Consider the following 17,810-nt stretch of genomic DNA (forward strand, 5'->3'; position numbering starts at 1 on the left):
AGCAGTTGAGATATTGGGAAGTTAAAATAGCTGTCATATGCTGGCATAAAATATCTGCATTTTCTTTCCTAGTTGGTAAATGAGCAAGACAAACTTTTATAAGATATTCTTTCCATATCAGATTTTAGCCTTATTTTTTTTCTGCATAGCCTCCTATTGCTCCATTATGCCTCTGACAATGTCCATTTAATTTGATGAACGTGTTTTGTGTTCAATGCAGAATAGCTGAAATAACCTAAAATGCCTAATCCTCCTGATGTGCTCTGAATTTACAGAAGCTTCTAAAGAAATAATGCATGAAGCCAGGGATATTCTGTGGAATTGTAGCTGTCAAAGACAGAGTGGCAGGCTATTTGGCTATTGGAATAAAGGAATGGAGTAGGACAATTGAAAAGTATGATACATCCTTCTAAATAGATCTGCCCCTTTTTGAGACCTTACTGGGCATAAAAGTGAAAGCATGACAATAACTTTGAAAACGAAACAATGAAATGTAGCCATAAAATTAATTCAATAACAGATGGTCAAGAGAAAGATTATTGAATCCAATATGAGAAATAGTTGTATCTATTGTGCTATTTAACATACGGCAGGTAGGGAGAAAATGATGTAGTCTATCCTAAATTCCATAATTTATAAAAGGGGAAGTCTCTTTGTCATTTAAAAGAAATAATAGGAGAAAAATTAGAGTGTATGAAATAAGAGTACTAGCAGCTATTCATCCAATTGCTCCTTCAACAAATATTTATTGAGCACTCACTGTGAATTAGCCACTGAAGGAGGCACTAACGATGTAAAAATGATTAGGATACAGTTAAATTTCTCATAGAATTTAACTACACAAGGAAGAACAGAAAAGTATAAAGGCAAATATAGATAAATATAGGTAGATGACAGATAGATAAATACACATATATTGTCAAAACCGGAAATTGAAGGGGATCCTCCGTTCAGGCAGAGAGAACAGAACTCAGAAAGACTTTTGCAGGTGACACTGAGCTACATATTAAAAGATAAATAGATACCACATGAGGACCATCCATCTGAGTGTGAGACAAGTGCAAAGACAGAGAAGTGTGAAACGCATGAAGCATTCATAAGTGAAGAGTTTAACGTGGCTAGCATATAGAATGCAAAAGGCAATAAAATAATCTTTGGTTCTTGTCCTCCCTCTGACCTTGACAAAATTCACTTAGCTTAATTTGGCATACTCATTCCTTCTCTGGAAAATGATGAGGATAAATACATTGTTAGAGTTTCTTCCAATTCCAATTTTTAATGACCTTATTAATTTCAAAATATTTGCTAACAATTCTATCACATAGTAAATACTGTCCCTTTAATTCTTATAAAAATATGTAATATATATGGTATGTAATTATATATAAACTTATATAAAATGTATCCATTAATTATATATTAATATAGTAATCATGTACAAAATATATTAAAGATATACTTAAAATATTTGTGTGTGTGCATGAGCACCAACCCTAGGCTAGTCCTAGGCAGAATTTTAAGACCTGTATATATTATCCTCAACATTCTTTCCTGTGCCTTTTATTTATTTTCCCTCTACTAACCGGAAGTTGATGTTGTCCGGGTGCCACTTTCACCAAACTTCACTTTGGTGCCACTGATAGTACCATCCCCACATCCTGATGTGAATTCCTTCACCTCTACCATAACATGCATGTCCTATAGCTGAGTCTCTCAAATCATTGCTAAATTAGTAACTAATTTCTGTCAACTAAATATAACAATTACATTGATGAAGGTTCTCTGTCGAGTGATTTAACAAGGGATTTCTGGAACAAACAATTCACTTATTCAATTGTACATTTGGCAATGTTGGAATGAGCTCCAGTGATAGATGACAGAAAAATAGTTAAAATGCTAGAGCCATTTCATGGGTTCCCTCTTACGTTCCATGGAAACATTCATCTATCTAACTGAACACGAAGTAAGTCTTAACATTTGTAAAATTAAGATGATACAGGAAAGAAAGATCTGCAGAAGTCAAATCATTAGATAAAATATTTAAATTTTAGGAGCTGTGTCACCCAAAGTAGATTATTTCACCTTTCAGATACTCAATTTCTTCATCTATTGAAGTAGAAATTCCAAAACAAACTCTAGATTTATTGTGAGAAATACATAAGGAAATGCATTGGAAAGCACCGTAGAATATCTACAGTTCTACACAAATGAGGCTTATCTTAATATTTGGTAATAAATTGCAACATATATAAAAATTTAAGAATATAAGTGTATATTGGCAGAGAGGCAACTGTATCTTTGGATTGGCCCAAGACATCTTCTTGGAAAACGTGTGCTTTGAATGATGAGCAGGCTATAAAATACTTAAGAGTAGAATTTTGCCAGGGCCTGTCCCAGGGATAGCCTAGGTTAGAAGAGATGAGTCAGGATGGATGTTAAGGAGAGAAAAAAATGTAGCCTCTACTGAGGAACAAGGGTGTACGAGGTCAAGCAGGAGGTGCAGAGGGTTGAGATGACACCGGGAGGCCAGACTGAGCACTTTACCAACTATGCAGGACTGTCCCAGGAGATTACTTGAAGGGAAAAGAGTGATGGGATTTTTAAAAGAGTTGCATGAATTTAGGACCAACTAGTATATTACCATCTGCCAGAATATAAACTGAGATTACTATTAATTTTACGAAAGTTAAACTTTGATACTTTCTGTTATATCACACAATTAATTATCTTGTGGTGATATACACTTTTATTTTTTTTAATTGTTATAAACACAGGCTTTGGCTCTTGTGAGTTATAGACAATTTAGTGGTCTTAGTCAGGAGAAATAAACCAGTCTTCACAAATTAAAATAAACATCTCCTTGGGCATTGGAAAATAAAATAAGTGTTCACTGGTGCAAAAAGGGCAGAAAGAACAAGAGTTTTGCTTTGTTTTTATTTTGTTTTATTTTGCTTTGTCTTTTTTGGAAGTAGCAGTAAAAATTCTACCTAGTAAAAAATAAGGGTTTCTGGCCCAGCATTTAAAGAGCTTGGAAGTTGTCATGTGCCTTAACAAGTAAAAAGCTGAACAACCTGAAAAATCAACAACTCTTCTTAGATCCATCAAAAAGTGAGAACTCCTTTTAGATCCTTCAAAGATTCATCCAGGGAAGACTGCTATCCCCAAAATTAGAGAGACAGGTGAATACAGAGAATTACAACTTCCTGGAGCAAAACTCCTCAGCAGAAACCTCCAGGGGAACCAGAACTGTGATTGACAAGTTGCTGGAGGCTCAGTGTGGTTATGTCCGAGAACTTAAAATTCCAGGGGACTCAATCAGTCACAGGGAATCATCCACACTTTTCTTTTCTTTTACCTCCAGGAGTTCTACCAGGTCCTCACAGTGAGTAGCGGAGAAAAATCCACTTGTGCTTCTAGCAGGGGGAGGGCAAAAAAGAACGAAACACCAGACCATTATGTTCTTAACAAGACCTGCCCTCAGAAGAAACTATTTTACCAGAGCACATACTATTGGGATTTTTTTCAGAGCCTAACCAACATGGGAGAAAGGAAATACCCAAATTCCACCCACTCTAGCCTTCCACGTGGGGGAAAGGAAATACTCAACTCCAGCTCACTCTAGCCCCCCTGCCCCACCTAAGAGGGAGGGGGAGACTGTATCTTCCACTCAATTTGTCTGTGAATCTAATAAATATAATAAACCTATTAATTTGCTCTGAAAAATAAAGTCTATTTAAAAAGAAAAGACCTCACAGGTGACGTCACTCAACGGTGAAAGACTGAAATGTTTTCCCCCAAGGTCAGGAACAGAATAAGGTGCCCCCTCTCACCACTGCTAGTCAACCTTGTGCTGGAAGATATAAAACCAAAACAATTACCAAGAAAAAGAAATAAAAGGCATCCAAATTTAAAGTAAGAAGTAAAACCATCTCTTCCCAGATGACTGGATCCTAAATGTAGAAAATCCCAAAGAATCAACCAAAAAAGAAAACAAAACTACTATAGTTAATAAACAAATTCAGCAAAGTTGCAGGGTTCAACATCACACACAAATATTATTTTTGCTTCCATACATCAGAAACTAACCCTCTGAAAAGGAAGTTAAGAACACAATTTCATTTATAATAGCATCCAAATGAATATAATACCTGAGAATAAATTTACTCAAAGAAGTGAAAGTATTGTATAATGAAAACTACAAAACATTGATGAAAGAAATGAAAGAATACCTGAATACGTGAAAAGACATTTCACGTTCCTGGATTAGCAGACATAATATTGTTAAATGGCAATGCTAACCAAAGTGACCTACCAATTCAATGGAATCTCTATTAAAATTCCAGTAGTCTGTTTTGCAGAAAAGCCAATCCTCAAATTCATATGAATTACAAGGAGCCCCAGAGAACACAAACAATACTGAAAAAAGAAGAAACTCAGTGTCAAATCCATTCAGTGGGGAAATACAGTCTCTTCAGCAAATGGTGCTGGGACAAATGGTTTCTCCACGCCAAAGAATGAAGTGGGACTTCTACATCACACCATACACAGCAAAAACTAAACAAACCCAAAAGTGGATCAGTAACCTAGATATAGGATCAAAAATCATACAATTCTTATTAGAAAACAGGAATAAATCTTCATCACCTAGATTTGGCTATGAATTTTAGATATGACACCAAAAACATGAGCAACAAAAGTAAAAATTGATAATTTGGATTTTATCAAAATTAAAAACTTTTGTGCATCAGCGACATTATAAAGAAAGAACCTACAGAATGGGAGAAAATATTTACAAATCATATTTCTAATAAGGTCCTATATCCATAATATATAAAGAATCCTTACAACTCAACAACAAAAAGTCAAAAATCCCAATTAAAAAATGGTCAAAGGACTTGAATATACATTCCTCCAAAGAAAATATACAAATAGCCAATAAGTGCATGCAAAGATGCTCAAAATAATTAGTTATTAGGGTGCTGAAAAAAACCCACAATGGAATATCACTTCACACTCACTAAGATTGCTATAATTTTTTAGAAAATAGCAAATGTTGGTAAGAACGTAGAGAAACTAGAACCCTAACACATTGCTTGTGAGACTTTAAAATGCTTCATCTGCTATTTTGTGGTTTCCTCAAAATGTTAAACGTAGAATTATCATATGGTCCAGTAAGTCCACTCCTAGGCATATATGCAAAATAATTGGCAACAGGTACTCAAACGAATAGATATACACACATATTCACAGCAACGCTATTTCAGAAGATGGAAGCAACACAAATGTCCATCAACACATTAGTGGATGCACAAATTGTATATATATAGCTACAGAAAAAGAGAGATCCAAATCATTTGCTCACGTTTTAAACAAATGTGTTTGTATTTTGTTTTGTTACAGATTTGTAAGTTTTCTTTACACATTCTGAATACAAGTTGATTGTCAGATAAATGTATTATAAATATGGCTTAGCTTTTAGTTTTATTAATGCAGTCTTTTAATGACCAGCAGTTTTTAATGTTAATAAGATCTAATTTTTTTTCTTTATGGTTAATGCTTTTACTATCTCATATAAGAAATCTTCACCTAACCCAATATCACAAATATAGTCACTTATTTTTTAAGAGGGCTTATGCTTTTAGCTTTTACATTGAGATCTATATTCTACCTGCTGTCATTGTGTGTGAGTGTGACTTGAAGGAGATGAAAGTTCATTTTTGCAATATGGCTATCCAATTGTTCTGGCAACATTTGTTGAAAAACTGTCCTTCTTCCATAAAATTACATTGACACCTTGACTATATGCATTCGACTATTTTTGAACTTTCTCTTGCATTTCAAAGATCTGCATATCTAACCCTTTACCTGCTTCATACTGTCATTTTTACAATATCTTGAAATAGGGTCTTAAAATCAGTTCCTCTGATTCACACTAGTATCCCAACTCTTCACCTATCTGGAAACTGTAGAGCCCAGGAAAACATCAATCCACAGGTTCTGACATTCATTTATTCATCCCTACTTTTTTTCCTTTCTGTCATATTTTTGAGGGTTGTGCTTGGATTGTAACAAGAGAAATATATATTGAAATATATTAATGTGTACGTATCCCCTTCATTTCTGTTACATGCTCATCTCTCTGAGCACCATCTGCTTATCTGAAGGAAATGTGCTGTGGTTATTTTAATTGTTACAGCAGAAACACAAAAAGAGAGAATAGGTCAAGTTTTAAATTTAATTGCAAAAAGAGAGATATCTGAAGTGTCTCAAAGGTAAACTTTAATGGACAGAAGTATTTTCTAAATCCTTTATGCTACTTAGCATAGCATGAACCAAGATTGGAAGTATAAAAGAGAGAATCATATTATGGTCAAAATTAGGACTTTGGTTTTAAAACATGCCTGCAAATTCATTGATATTTGTTCATCAAATAGTGCAGTTTAATTCTCTTCCACTTAAATATAGGTCACTTTTTATGAACCTCTGCTAATAAATAGAGTTAGCACAAGAGAAACTGCTTGACTTTTGATGCTAGGTTAGGAAAGGCCTGATTCTTTCTCTTGGGATGTTCATCTTGGCAACCCAATCATCATAGTATGAGCTGCCCAAGCCACATGGAGAGGACATGTGTCATATTTCCCGATAGCACTATCTTAGTTAACAATTTACAGCCAACATCCACCAGGAGATATGTAAATAAATCAGCCTTCAGATCATTCCAGCATCCAACTTCTGGCATCTAGTGATCCTCTCCTAATGCTGAGTGAAGCAAAAATAAGCTGTACTCTCAAAGCTCTGTCTAAATTGCTGATTTGTGATTAAAAAGTGTTTTTTCTCTATACACTGAATATTGAACTAGTTTATTTCACACCAATACATACCTGGAACAGATTTGGGTACCAGCAGTGGTGCTACTCCTGGTATAGTAAAACTCTTAGAGCAGGTGAGAATGGCTTAGGCCCAGGTGGTGGGAGAAACTGGAAGGACATCGAGGAGAGTGTAAGTGAGAGCCTAAAAAGCCTCAGAGTCTGTTGGTGGAAGCTTGGTGGCATTTTAGGAGGATGTTGGTGGGAGATGAAAGGAAGGTGAGAAAAACGTTATTGGAAGATGGAAACTTTAACAATCCCGTCACCTTTGTTAACATGAAAAATAGGAAAAATGAACTTGATGATCTACTTAAAAACATTCCAGACAGAGTGTTAAAGTGTCATCTGGCTTTTCCCGGTTGCTCATAGTAAAACATGAAAGAAGAGAGACAGGATAAAGAAAACAATTTTTTTTTTAGCATAAGGGGCCCAGAACTTGCAGGGTTTGACAATAAAGCCATTTGTCATCCACACAGTCTACAGTTAGTAAAAGATTCTAAAAAATTAAAAATATTTTCTGAGCTGAGATCAAATTTAAGGCATTGTCAGGAAAATATAGTCTAAAGAAGACGGTAAGGGTTTGACTATACCACCCTCTGTTATGACCACAGAAATACTTGTTATGGTACTTCAAACAGACAACAGTCCCTCTAAACACTGATCCTCTTCTTTAAATAATAGAGCCTCTAAAAATTCTGAGGACTTTCTCCTCCAACCTTACGGGGAGCCAAAGATAGTGTTAAAGTTATAATTAAACAAGGAGGGCCTTAGACTGAGGAGGCTCTAATTCATTGATAGCCTACATAGCCGAACAGAAACACAAGCCAGAGTCAATGTCTCAAATCCAAGAAAGTGAAAATTAAGAACAACCAATCCCAGCCAACTAGGCTTTCTCAAATAAGGTGACTGCTTAAGCTGTAATCAATAAAATAATTTGTTTGCTTTGCTTCCACATCTTCTATATAAAAATCTTGCCCCTAGCTCCTGTCAGTGGGGCGTTCCTAACCTTTCCGTAGGGGCTTCTATTGGTTGATTCAAATCGAGGTTTGCTCAAAGAAACTCTTCAGCATTTTAATATGTCTCAGTTTAATGTTTCTGTAGTGGAATGAATACTATTAATACTCATAGAAAACCTGCAAAAAATTTAAGAAAATACATTGACAGAAACATTGCCAGCTTGGACTAAGAGGGACAGAGGCAGAACAAAATAAAAAGAGCCTATTGGACCGTTCGACTAGTATGGGCAAGATATGGAGAGAAAGCCATTCTGCTATTTCTAATGGAAAAGAAATGAGAATTCAGACAGTAGGATCAAAAACCTTAAAGGTGGATCCAAGAGCTGTCCAGAATCATTCACAGGCCGTAAGATTGAACCCGTATCAAGAAACTGGCAGCATGGTCTTGGCTGGATTTCAAATTTGCGACATTTATGAGATTTTTGTGTGCCTTACTTCCCTTTCTTTTTGAGTGGGAAGGTCTATAGCAGTTACCCTAAGCCAGTCTCCCTGTCCTGAATTGCGTGTGTGGTGGGGGGATGTGGGAGGAGCAGGTAACTCGCCTTTAGAGTTCACAGGTCTTCGGATACAGGGGAATTGTCCTGGAGGAGCTGTACTGGAGCAACTGTGCATGAAAAGACCATCCACCTCCGGACCTAATTTAGACAATGAAATATTGAACTTTAAGGTGAACATTATTCCATAATAAATGAGACTTTCTTGGGATCATGGGAAAGGGGTAAGTATATTTTACATGTGGGAAGAATAAGACAGATTATGATAATGTTAAAACATGCCTGCAAACTCATTGGCACTTCTCCCCACCAAAAGATGGATTCTAATTTCCCTCCTTTTGTATATGACCTGGTCTTAATGACTAGCTTCTAATTAATCAGTGTCATGGAAATGACGATTTATAAATTTCAAGGCTGGCTTCAAAAAGGCAGAGCCCCTTCTGTCTTTCTTCTCCCTCTTAGAATATTTAAACTTTGTACTCAGCAATGAATGTTTAAGGAAGTAAAGATAATGTGGAGAGACCAGAGACCAGGTGTAGGTGTTTTGACTGGCACACACCCCTCTATTTAAGTTCCCAGGCAAGAGTCAGTACCAATCACTAGTCATGTGATTCACTTCATATATGTATCTGCCATTTTAGAGAGACAGAAAGGATGGAACTCTGAGTTACCACATATCCAGTTGTCCAAAAGAATAATTTATAGTGAAAGAAGAATTGTTTAATCAAAAGATTATTTAAAATGGCAAGGACACATTTCTCCACTACAGAGCTCTGTGATGGCTTACAAAAGAGATCAGCTCAGCTCTGGAGAAAAGAAAAAAGAATTTTTTTGCATATATCTGAGTTCATTTCAGTAGAGCTGCAATCCCACTGCAAGTTTTGAATTCATATTTTGAATGTTCAGTGAAGATTCACAAGTATATTTTGCGAAAATATGCCTATACCTTATGCTATGCAAGATTTTATGGTTTATTAAACCAAAACTGTGTTATAATTATGCAACATAAAGATTAAAATTATGGCTTTAGTTAAACACATATGCTCCACATTACATAAATAACAAATCACAGACTAAGGACTTTCAGTGATCTGAGGAGCATAAACAGGATATTAAGAACAGCATATTAGCATAGAAATAAAGAATCACTATCTCTTCTAAAGAAGTGAAGGAAATATCTGGAAGGATATAAAAATCTGTCATGCACAGAAATAAAAGTACTAAAAGTGATTTCTTGTAAACCACTAAATAGTTTACAAACTCTTTGATGAAAGAAAGAAAAAGAATGGATCTTCTAATTCTTACGTATGTTAAAGTACTTGATAGTTTCCTGTTCAGTTGGAAATACAAAGATTGCCATCTAAACACACTCTTTTTTAATATCTTTGTTTCTCCTTGTCCCTGTTGTCTTTTACCTAATTTGTGCATCCTCATTCTCTTCTATTGGTGTTTTAAGCTTGTTTAGGAGTAGAGCAAAATATATAGGGTGACCAGAATAACTTGTGTACATATAGTCTCACATTACACTCAAGTTCCATACTCCTAATGCCTTCCGTTTTCTAGTTTTGCTGTTTTGGGTTGTTAATAAAAAGGTGATAGGTTTCAGGAATCTCTAAACTGTTGCACCCTATTGTTTGAAGAAAACAGTAAGAGTGTAAGGAGGAAAGAAACCTGATTGGCTCTAAAAAAGACACTCAGATTTCAGATTATGAGGAAAATGAAAGCATTATACTAAAGTGAACAAAATTTCCTTAACTCCCGAATCTCTAAGTGCCCCCTACCCCCCGTATTCACCTCTGTGCTTCCCTGTTCTCCCTTCTCTTACTTCCCTGTATATGCAGAACTTTTCTTAACTTGGGGAGTGCTACTAGGATGAATGTGTTTACCATTACATGCTTCTTAGGATGCACGGCATTTTAGATTCTCTAGATTCAGGCTCTGTAAAGAAGAAAAGAACAATCAACAAAACTGCTGAACTTAAAAGAAAAAAAAAAGCTAAAGCTAATTAGCAAACAGTTGTAAATGGGTTTATTTACTTCAGGACCCTTAATTTCTTCCGGCTGTGCTTTAACTTCCCTACCCTGATTTCTATATCCATCATATTTCATTTCTCTGAAATCAGCTTATGCACTTAATGGTCCAGACTGGGCAATCACTGTTGATTGAAATCAACTTCAAATTGATGCAAGAGGTCCTCTGTTGCTCCAAGAACCAGCTGTGTAAATCTAAGAGAAAGATAACTGTCAGCTTTTTCCTTAATTATGTATTTCTACATTTTCTTAAGCATACTGCTGTTATAATGACCCAGTAGGCACTTGTATCTGGAAAAGAAACCACTGGTAAACACCAAAGTTTGTATCGTCAAATCCCACCACTCTGACATGATGTTTGACAAAAGAATTTATTGCTGGCTTGTTAGCCTTTTGGAAATGATTCGATTTCTTGTATACAAGGCCAGGGTGCGCGTCACTGCGGTGATTATTGAGAATATACTGTTCCCAAGGTAAACTCAGTGTAAAGAATGCCTTTTGTCTTGCTATAGAAAAAGGGCCCCGTTCTCAAAAGCCTCCAACCTGGTATATTTCTAATTTCAACTTGATGTTGATTTTACAGAAAAAAGGCTCACAGCAGTGAGAGGCAAGATGGTTTCATTTCTCTCACAATAGGGTATCTACGTTTGGCTTTCGGAGTTAAATCTAGGAAAGCTGCATTTTCACCCTTTTGCTGTGTTGCCCTGAGGTGAGTATAAACCATCATCTTCTTCCATGAGAAGTCTTCATTTTCTCTGCATGGCTTCTCCTCCTCGTCTACCCTTAGTCTGCATGAAACCCTTCACTTCTTGTTACCAAAAAAACCCCAGAAAGCAAGTGACAAAAACTCTAAATAAAATATAACAATTTGTCTCTGTAGTTTTAGTTCAACTTCGTAAAACATTATTTTGGCTTTACATAGTATATTTTTTAATAAACTTGGTATTTTAGAGCAGTTTTACATTCACAGCAGAATTGAGCAGAAGATATATAGACTTCCCATAATAGCCCTTGCTTCTGCATATGTATCCCACTATCAAAACAAGAGTGGTACACTTGTTACAATTGATCAACCTACACTGACCCATCACCGTCACCCTAGAATCCATAGTATACACTCAAGTTCTCTCTTGGTGTTATACATTCTTTGAGTTGTGACAAATGTGTAATGACACGTATCCACCATTATAATATCATATAGAATAGTTCCACTGCATGAAAATGTCCTGTGCTCCACCTATTTATTTCTCTCTCCTCCCTAATACCTGGCAGCCATGGTCATTTTACTATCTTAATAGTTTTGCCTTTTCCAGGATGTCATATAGTTGAAATCATACAGAAGCCTTTTCAGATTGTCTTCATTTACTTGGAAATGTGCATTTGAAGTTTATCCATTTCCTTTCACATATATCTCCTTATGTTGTTGCAGTCACAAATTATATCCTTATACACTGCTTTCACGTTATCATAGATTTATAACTACTGGCTTGTGTATTTATCTTTTAAATCATGTAGAAAATAAAAAGAAGAGTTACAAACCAAAAAATACAGTAATATCAGACTTTCTATTTACTATATAGTTACCCTTACCAGAGTGCTTTATTTCTTCATATGATTTCAAGTTACTGTCTAGTATCCTTTCATTTCAGCCTAAAGAACTCCCTTTAGCATTCATTTCTCATTAGGGCAGGTGTACTTGCAAAGAACTCCTTTGGTTTTCTGTTTCTTTAAAATCTGAGGACATCTTAATTTCTCCCTCATTTTTTTTTTTTTTAATTTCTCCCTCATTTTTGAGGAATAGTTTGGCCACATACAGAATTTTGTTTGACAGGTTTTTTTCTCCCTTTTCTTTCAGCACTTAAAAAATGCCATTTCACTCCCTTCTACCCCCCATGGCTTCTGATGAGGCACCTGCTGTTAATGTTACTGAGGATTTCTTATTCTTGATGAGTCACTGTTCTCATGCTGCTTGCAAGATTCTCCTTTTGTCCTTGACTTTCAACAATTTGATTATAATTGTTGGTATAGATTCCTTTGTATTTACCCTTTCTGGAGTTTATTTAGCTTCCTGAAAGAATAGATATATGCCTTTGATCATATTTGAGATGTTTTCAGTCATTATGTCTTCAAATATTCTTTCTGCCCCATTCTTTTCTCTCCTTCCAGGATTCCGATTATGTTACTGTCGATTCACTGATGGTTTCTCATAAGTCTTAGGTTTTGTATGTTATTTTCATTTTTCCTCTCTGTTCCTAAGACTGGATAATTTCTATTGACCATCTTCTAGTTCACTGACATTTTCCTCTGCCTACTCAAATCTGCTATTGAAATCCTCTAGCGATTATTTCATTTTGGTTATCAAACTTTTCAGCCCCAGAACTTCTGTTTGGTTCTCTTTTATAATTTCTTTCCCTTTATTTATAGTCTCTATTTGTTCATACATTTTTCGTCTGTTGCCTATACATCTTTATCTATGGTTTCCTTAACACAGTTGATATAAAGTCTTTGTCTAGTAATCCCAATCTGTCCTTTTCCAGGAACAGTTTGTGTTACTTTCTTCTGTGAATGGGCCATACATTCTCCATGTTTTGCATAATTCATATTCTTTTGTTTAAAACTAAACTTTTGAATATTATAATATGGTGACTCTAGAAATTGTATTTTCCCTTCTTCAGTATTTGTTTTTGTTGATTGCTATTGACTGTGGCTGTTTCATTGTTAATTGACTTTCATATAGTATTTTTTAAAGTCTGTATTCTTTCTCATATGTGGTCTCTGAATTATCTGTTCTTTCAGCTTGTGTTCAGCTAGTGTTTTCACAGATTTTTTGGATTCCAGTAGCCAAGAGAGAGAAGAGGGAGAAAGAGAAAGGAAGAGGGAGAGAAAGAGAGAGAGAGAGAAGAATATAAAAAAAGAAGTTGGACATAGATTTCTTTAAATATCTATAGGAAAAAATTAAAAGGAAGATAAGAAAACACTCTGCCAGTCTTGGCAGATTGGCCCTGTGTCGGGACAGCCCTTCAATACTTAGCCAAGCCCAGTAAAATTCCATCTTAGGCTTCATTTTCTGCTGGCATTGAGCCTAGAGATCAGCCAGAGGTGAATGCTTAGGGTCTTCTCAGGACTTCTGTATGCAGACGTCCTGTTTTCTTCACAATAATTAGATTGCCTGAAGTAACATGATTAACATTTTAATTGCGAAGGATCTTGAACTTTGATTTTCTCTGTATTAAGATTACTATTGAACCACCTAAGTATGTTTTTTAAATTAGCAAATGCTAAAACATCAACCAGTTGCAAATATGGTTTATCTCCAAATCTTTCTTTCTATAATTTTACAGCTATAATCCATGACTTCTTTTGCATTGATTATTAAGCAAATATGCTAATTCATGAGAGTTTCTGGATCAATAGATGAATGTCTAACACTCTTCTGTGTATAGAACTTGGGACTTCAAAAGCATTAATTACAAAACATTTTAAAGTTATACAAATTATGTTAATGTTGGGGAATAACTATATCTTTGTTCAAATGTGTAGAATTGTATTCAAGGATAAATGTCATTTGAGTTACATAGTAATGAGAGTAATAAATAAATGCCATGTTTACAAAGGATATTTTAATACTATGTTTCTGAAGAGATTAATGGTCACATATTCTTACCAAAACAAACTCAATGTACCTTTATCATTTTTTTAAATCCAATTGTTCATAGTTTAACATTCATTTACATGGCCACAATCCTGCATTCAATATACTTTATTTTTACATTTTTCTGAATATATAAATATTTACAAATATATGTAAAACCAGAAATGAATATACAAATAAATATTGGTATGTTAAATATGCACGTTATTCAAGCACTTTGCTCATCAAACTAGAGCTAATTCAAATATTTCAGTCACATTTTCTTTACATTTGTTTTACTATTTTAAAATTACATGAATCAAAATGCTGAATCCCTGAATAGCATAAGATGAAAATCTCTAAATAAGTTGCCTTCAGAAAAGTTAAACCGGATGATTTTGAAAAGGCAAATATATTCATAATAAAGAGTATTTACATTGTGACATTTAAAATCAGGATTCAAAGTCAACCACTTGGTCGCTATGCATGTTTACAACTAAGCTACATAAACTCTGGAGTGATGTCGTGGCAAAGTTTTGCTAAGATCACCAAGAAGCAGGAGAAGCCAGTGTGCAGCAAGAATGTGTAGAAAGAAAAAACCCAAAAAGTACATCTAACATTTCTGATTACTTTGCAGCTAGATTCAATCTATCTAGGGGAATGAATCATCCCTGTCCTTGGATTCCAGAAGATACCTCTCTGTTCACCTAATAACACTCATGGTTTTTGTTTAAATCAGCTTTGGTATGTTTCTCCAAAATGTAACCAACAGTGTCTTAATAAGACACAATACTTTTGAAGGTAATAAATTATGACCGGCCTGGGAAACTCTTGCTCATCTGTGTGCTTTGTGATCTGACCCTGATGTTTCTAGGACACTCTCTCCTTTCAGGAAGATTCAGGTATTTTGAAGGATCAACAGTGAGATAACCTCAAATTTACTTCAGAAACTAAAAAAGGTTATGATCAAAAATAAAATAATACCAGGACAACATGTATTTTGAGCAGCTATAGAATTGCTGATGCAGGCTCCAAGGTTATTTAGATTTGCCATCCAATTCAGTAATAAAATGAAGAGCCAAAGGAAAAGGAAAGCTGTGGAAATACACTCTGAGTGCATATTTGCTATTATTCTTCCACTGACTTTATCTCATTAGTAAATCAAGAAGAGCACTGTATTAGCTCAGCATCTAAAGGATGCTTTGCTGTATATAATGTTTCAATTGCAAATCTTCTTGAGTTTTCGATGTCATCCAATAAGGTTACAAGATGACCAAGTAACTGGCAGGAAATTTCAGACTACTGTTATTGATCACAGTATGAAAAGAAAACAATAAGGATATCAACAATACATGGTACTGGATGACATCTTTATAGCGTGGCTAATAAAGCTGATTTGAAACAGCCCATTGACTTTTTCTATGCCCAGAGCCTGAAGTAAATATATAATTTAATCTTGCTTTATGAGTTGAAGGCATTGTCTTTCTTGGGAATTGTGACATTATTCATGTTGCTAAAGATAAGGCCTGCCCTAGCTTTCAGGTTTTAAAGCTTGGTTATTAAATTTGGCTTCAAGGTGAAATATGGTAAGGTAAATGGAAGTGATTGAGAGATTGGAGAACAAAGTTTGGATCTCTGGTTACAGAACTGAAAGAAATCAAAATGTGGAGCCAAAGAAATATGACAGTGCTACTTAGCAAACATGAGCTTTAAATTGTACCCCCCACTATTTATCCCTTAATATATTTTGTGAAACTCTTTTACTTTATGTTAGGACCCAGGTGGCAGGATTGTTTGGGATTTATGTGGAATATTCAGCAGATAAATAAACAGTCGCTGGAAAGGAACAACTCTTTTCATTTCCTTGATGAATTTTTTTTAATAAGGATATTCAATTTTGTTCATCAGCTATTTATTAAATACTTAATACCTGTCCAATATAGACTTTTTTTTTGGCAACAGGAAACTACAAATGTCCAGTTTACATAAAAAAATACTGGTCTGCTATATGGAGGTATATTTTTGCATGCTGATATAGTCTATTCTTAAAGGCATCATGAAAAAAAGAGTATCTTACAGAAAATCATACTCAATAAAAGAATCATGGATAGAGGATTCCTCTCAAGTCAATGAAATAAAAACAAATGTATATTCTATAAAAATATTTCAGCATATTTTTAATTCTACTAAGGTTCATTTTTCTATCATGTAACCTACCTTGAACCAATCTAAAGCATAATAATAATTAAACTCTATATGAATAGAGTACATGTTTGTCACAGAAAAATGTGACAAAGCCAAACACTCTAGATTGCTTTGAGAGAGCAATTTATTGTGATAAGAAGGGTGATGGAGATAATGGGAAATATGGGAGCCAAATGTCTTAGTTTGTTTGGCTTTGGGGAGGAACTGAATAATAGGAGAAGATACCCTTACTTTGTATACTGAGCAGGAAAACTCGCTTCTCCTCCCGTGTTTCTCATTTACTCTCACACTACTACCACACTCACAACACTTCTGACACCAGGTGTGTGGGTTTTTTCCCCACGAGTGAGCAATTCTGTGGCACCAACTTGATGTCCTACAATTTAACTCAATTCTGACACTATCTACATGGAGATAGCGTCAGATCGCACAGTTTAAGAGCTCAGTTCCAGAAGACTACCCCCCACTTCAGGTGTCAATCACAAGTAGTAGGTCCCTAGATTGCCCACAACTTTGTCTGACTTGGCCACAGATGGAAGGTTCCCAGGACCTCGTCTCCTTTCCCTTGGATTCGATTCTTTGCTAGAAGAGTTCACAGAACTCAGGAAACATAAGTGTTTATGTTTAGCAGTTTAGTAAAAGATATGATAAAGGATACAAATGATCAGCCAGAACGAGAGGTACATAGGGTGAGGTCTGGGAGGGTCCCCAGCGCAGGAGCTTCTGTCCCATTGGAGTTGGGATGCATCACCTGTGTATGTGCTCAGCAACCTGTAAGCTCCCCAAATCCCACACTGTTGGGATTTTTATGGAGGCGGCATCATATAGGCATGATTGAACATTAACTCCATTTCCAGCCCTCTCCCCTTTCTAGAGAAGTCGGGGGGAAGGGGTGTCTGGTGCTGAAAATTCCAAGCTTCTAATTATGGATTGGTCTTCATGGTGACCAGCCCCCATCCAGGAGCCCACTTAGAATCACCTCATTAGAAAAGATGTTTCTAGTTGTCTTATCACTTAGGAATTTATGAGTTTTTAGGAGCTCTGTGTCAGAAGGCAGGGTGGAGGGGGCAGAAACCAATACATATGTTTCTTATGCTAATAAGAATACTTTTAATTAGCCTAAAATATATTTTAGTTTGGATTGTGAACAAAATCTTAGTGATTCTTAAAATTGTAACTGGAACCCTACCTTTAACTCGCTGACAGCTTGACCCATACGGACTCCATCTTCCTTTAAATTCAATACTTCTTGTCTCTATTATTATTTGGTAATCATCATGTACTATTTTATGCTGAAAAAGACCTTCATTGTTGCTACTCAGAGAAAGTGATATATCACCTTTGTGGAATCAGTTGGTTCCATGTTTATGCCACACCTTGGGCCCTATATCTTGCACATCAAATAGTAGCTACTTTTTGAAAACATAAAATGATTGATTTCCTTCCTGTTTAGACTGAAGTTTTGACCAGATAGATGACTCATGAAGTCCTTTCCCTCTTTAAGTTTCTAAGACACTTAAGCTTCACAGGAGAGCATTTGTAGGTTTTGCTAAATGTTATTTTTTCTA

Source organism: Equus quagga, chromosome 7 (assembly GCF_021613505.1).
Source record: "Equus quagga isolate Etosha38 chromosome 7, UCLA_HA_Equagga_1.0, whole genome shotgun sequence".
In the NCBI taxonomy this organism is placed as follows: domain Eukaryota; kingdom Metazoa; phylum Chordata; class Mammalia; order Perissodactyla; family Equidae; genus Equus; species Equus quagga.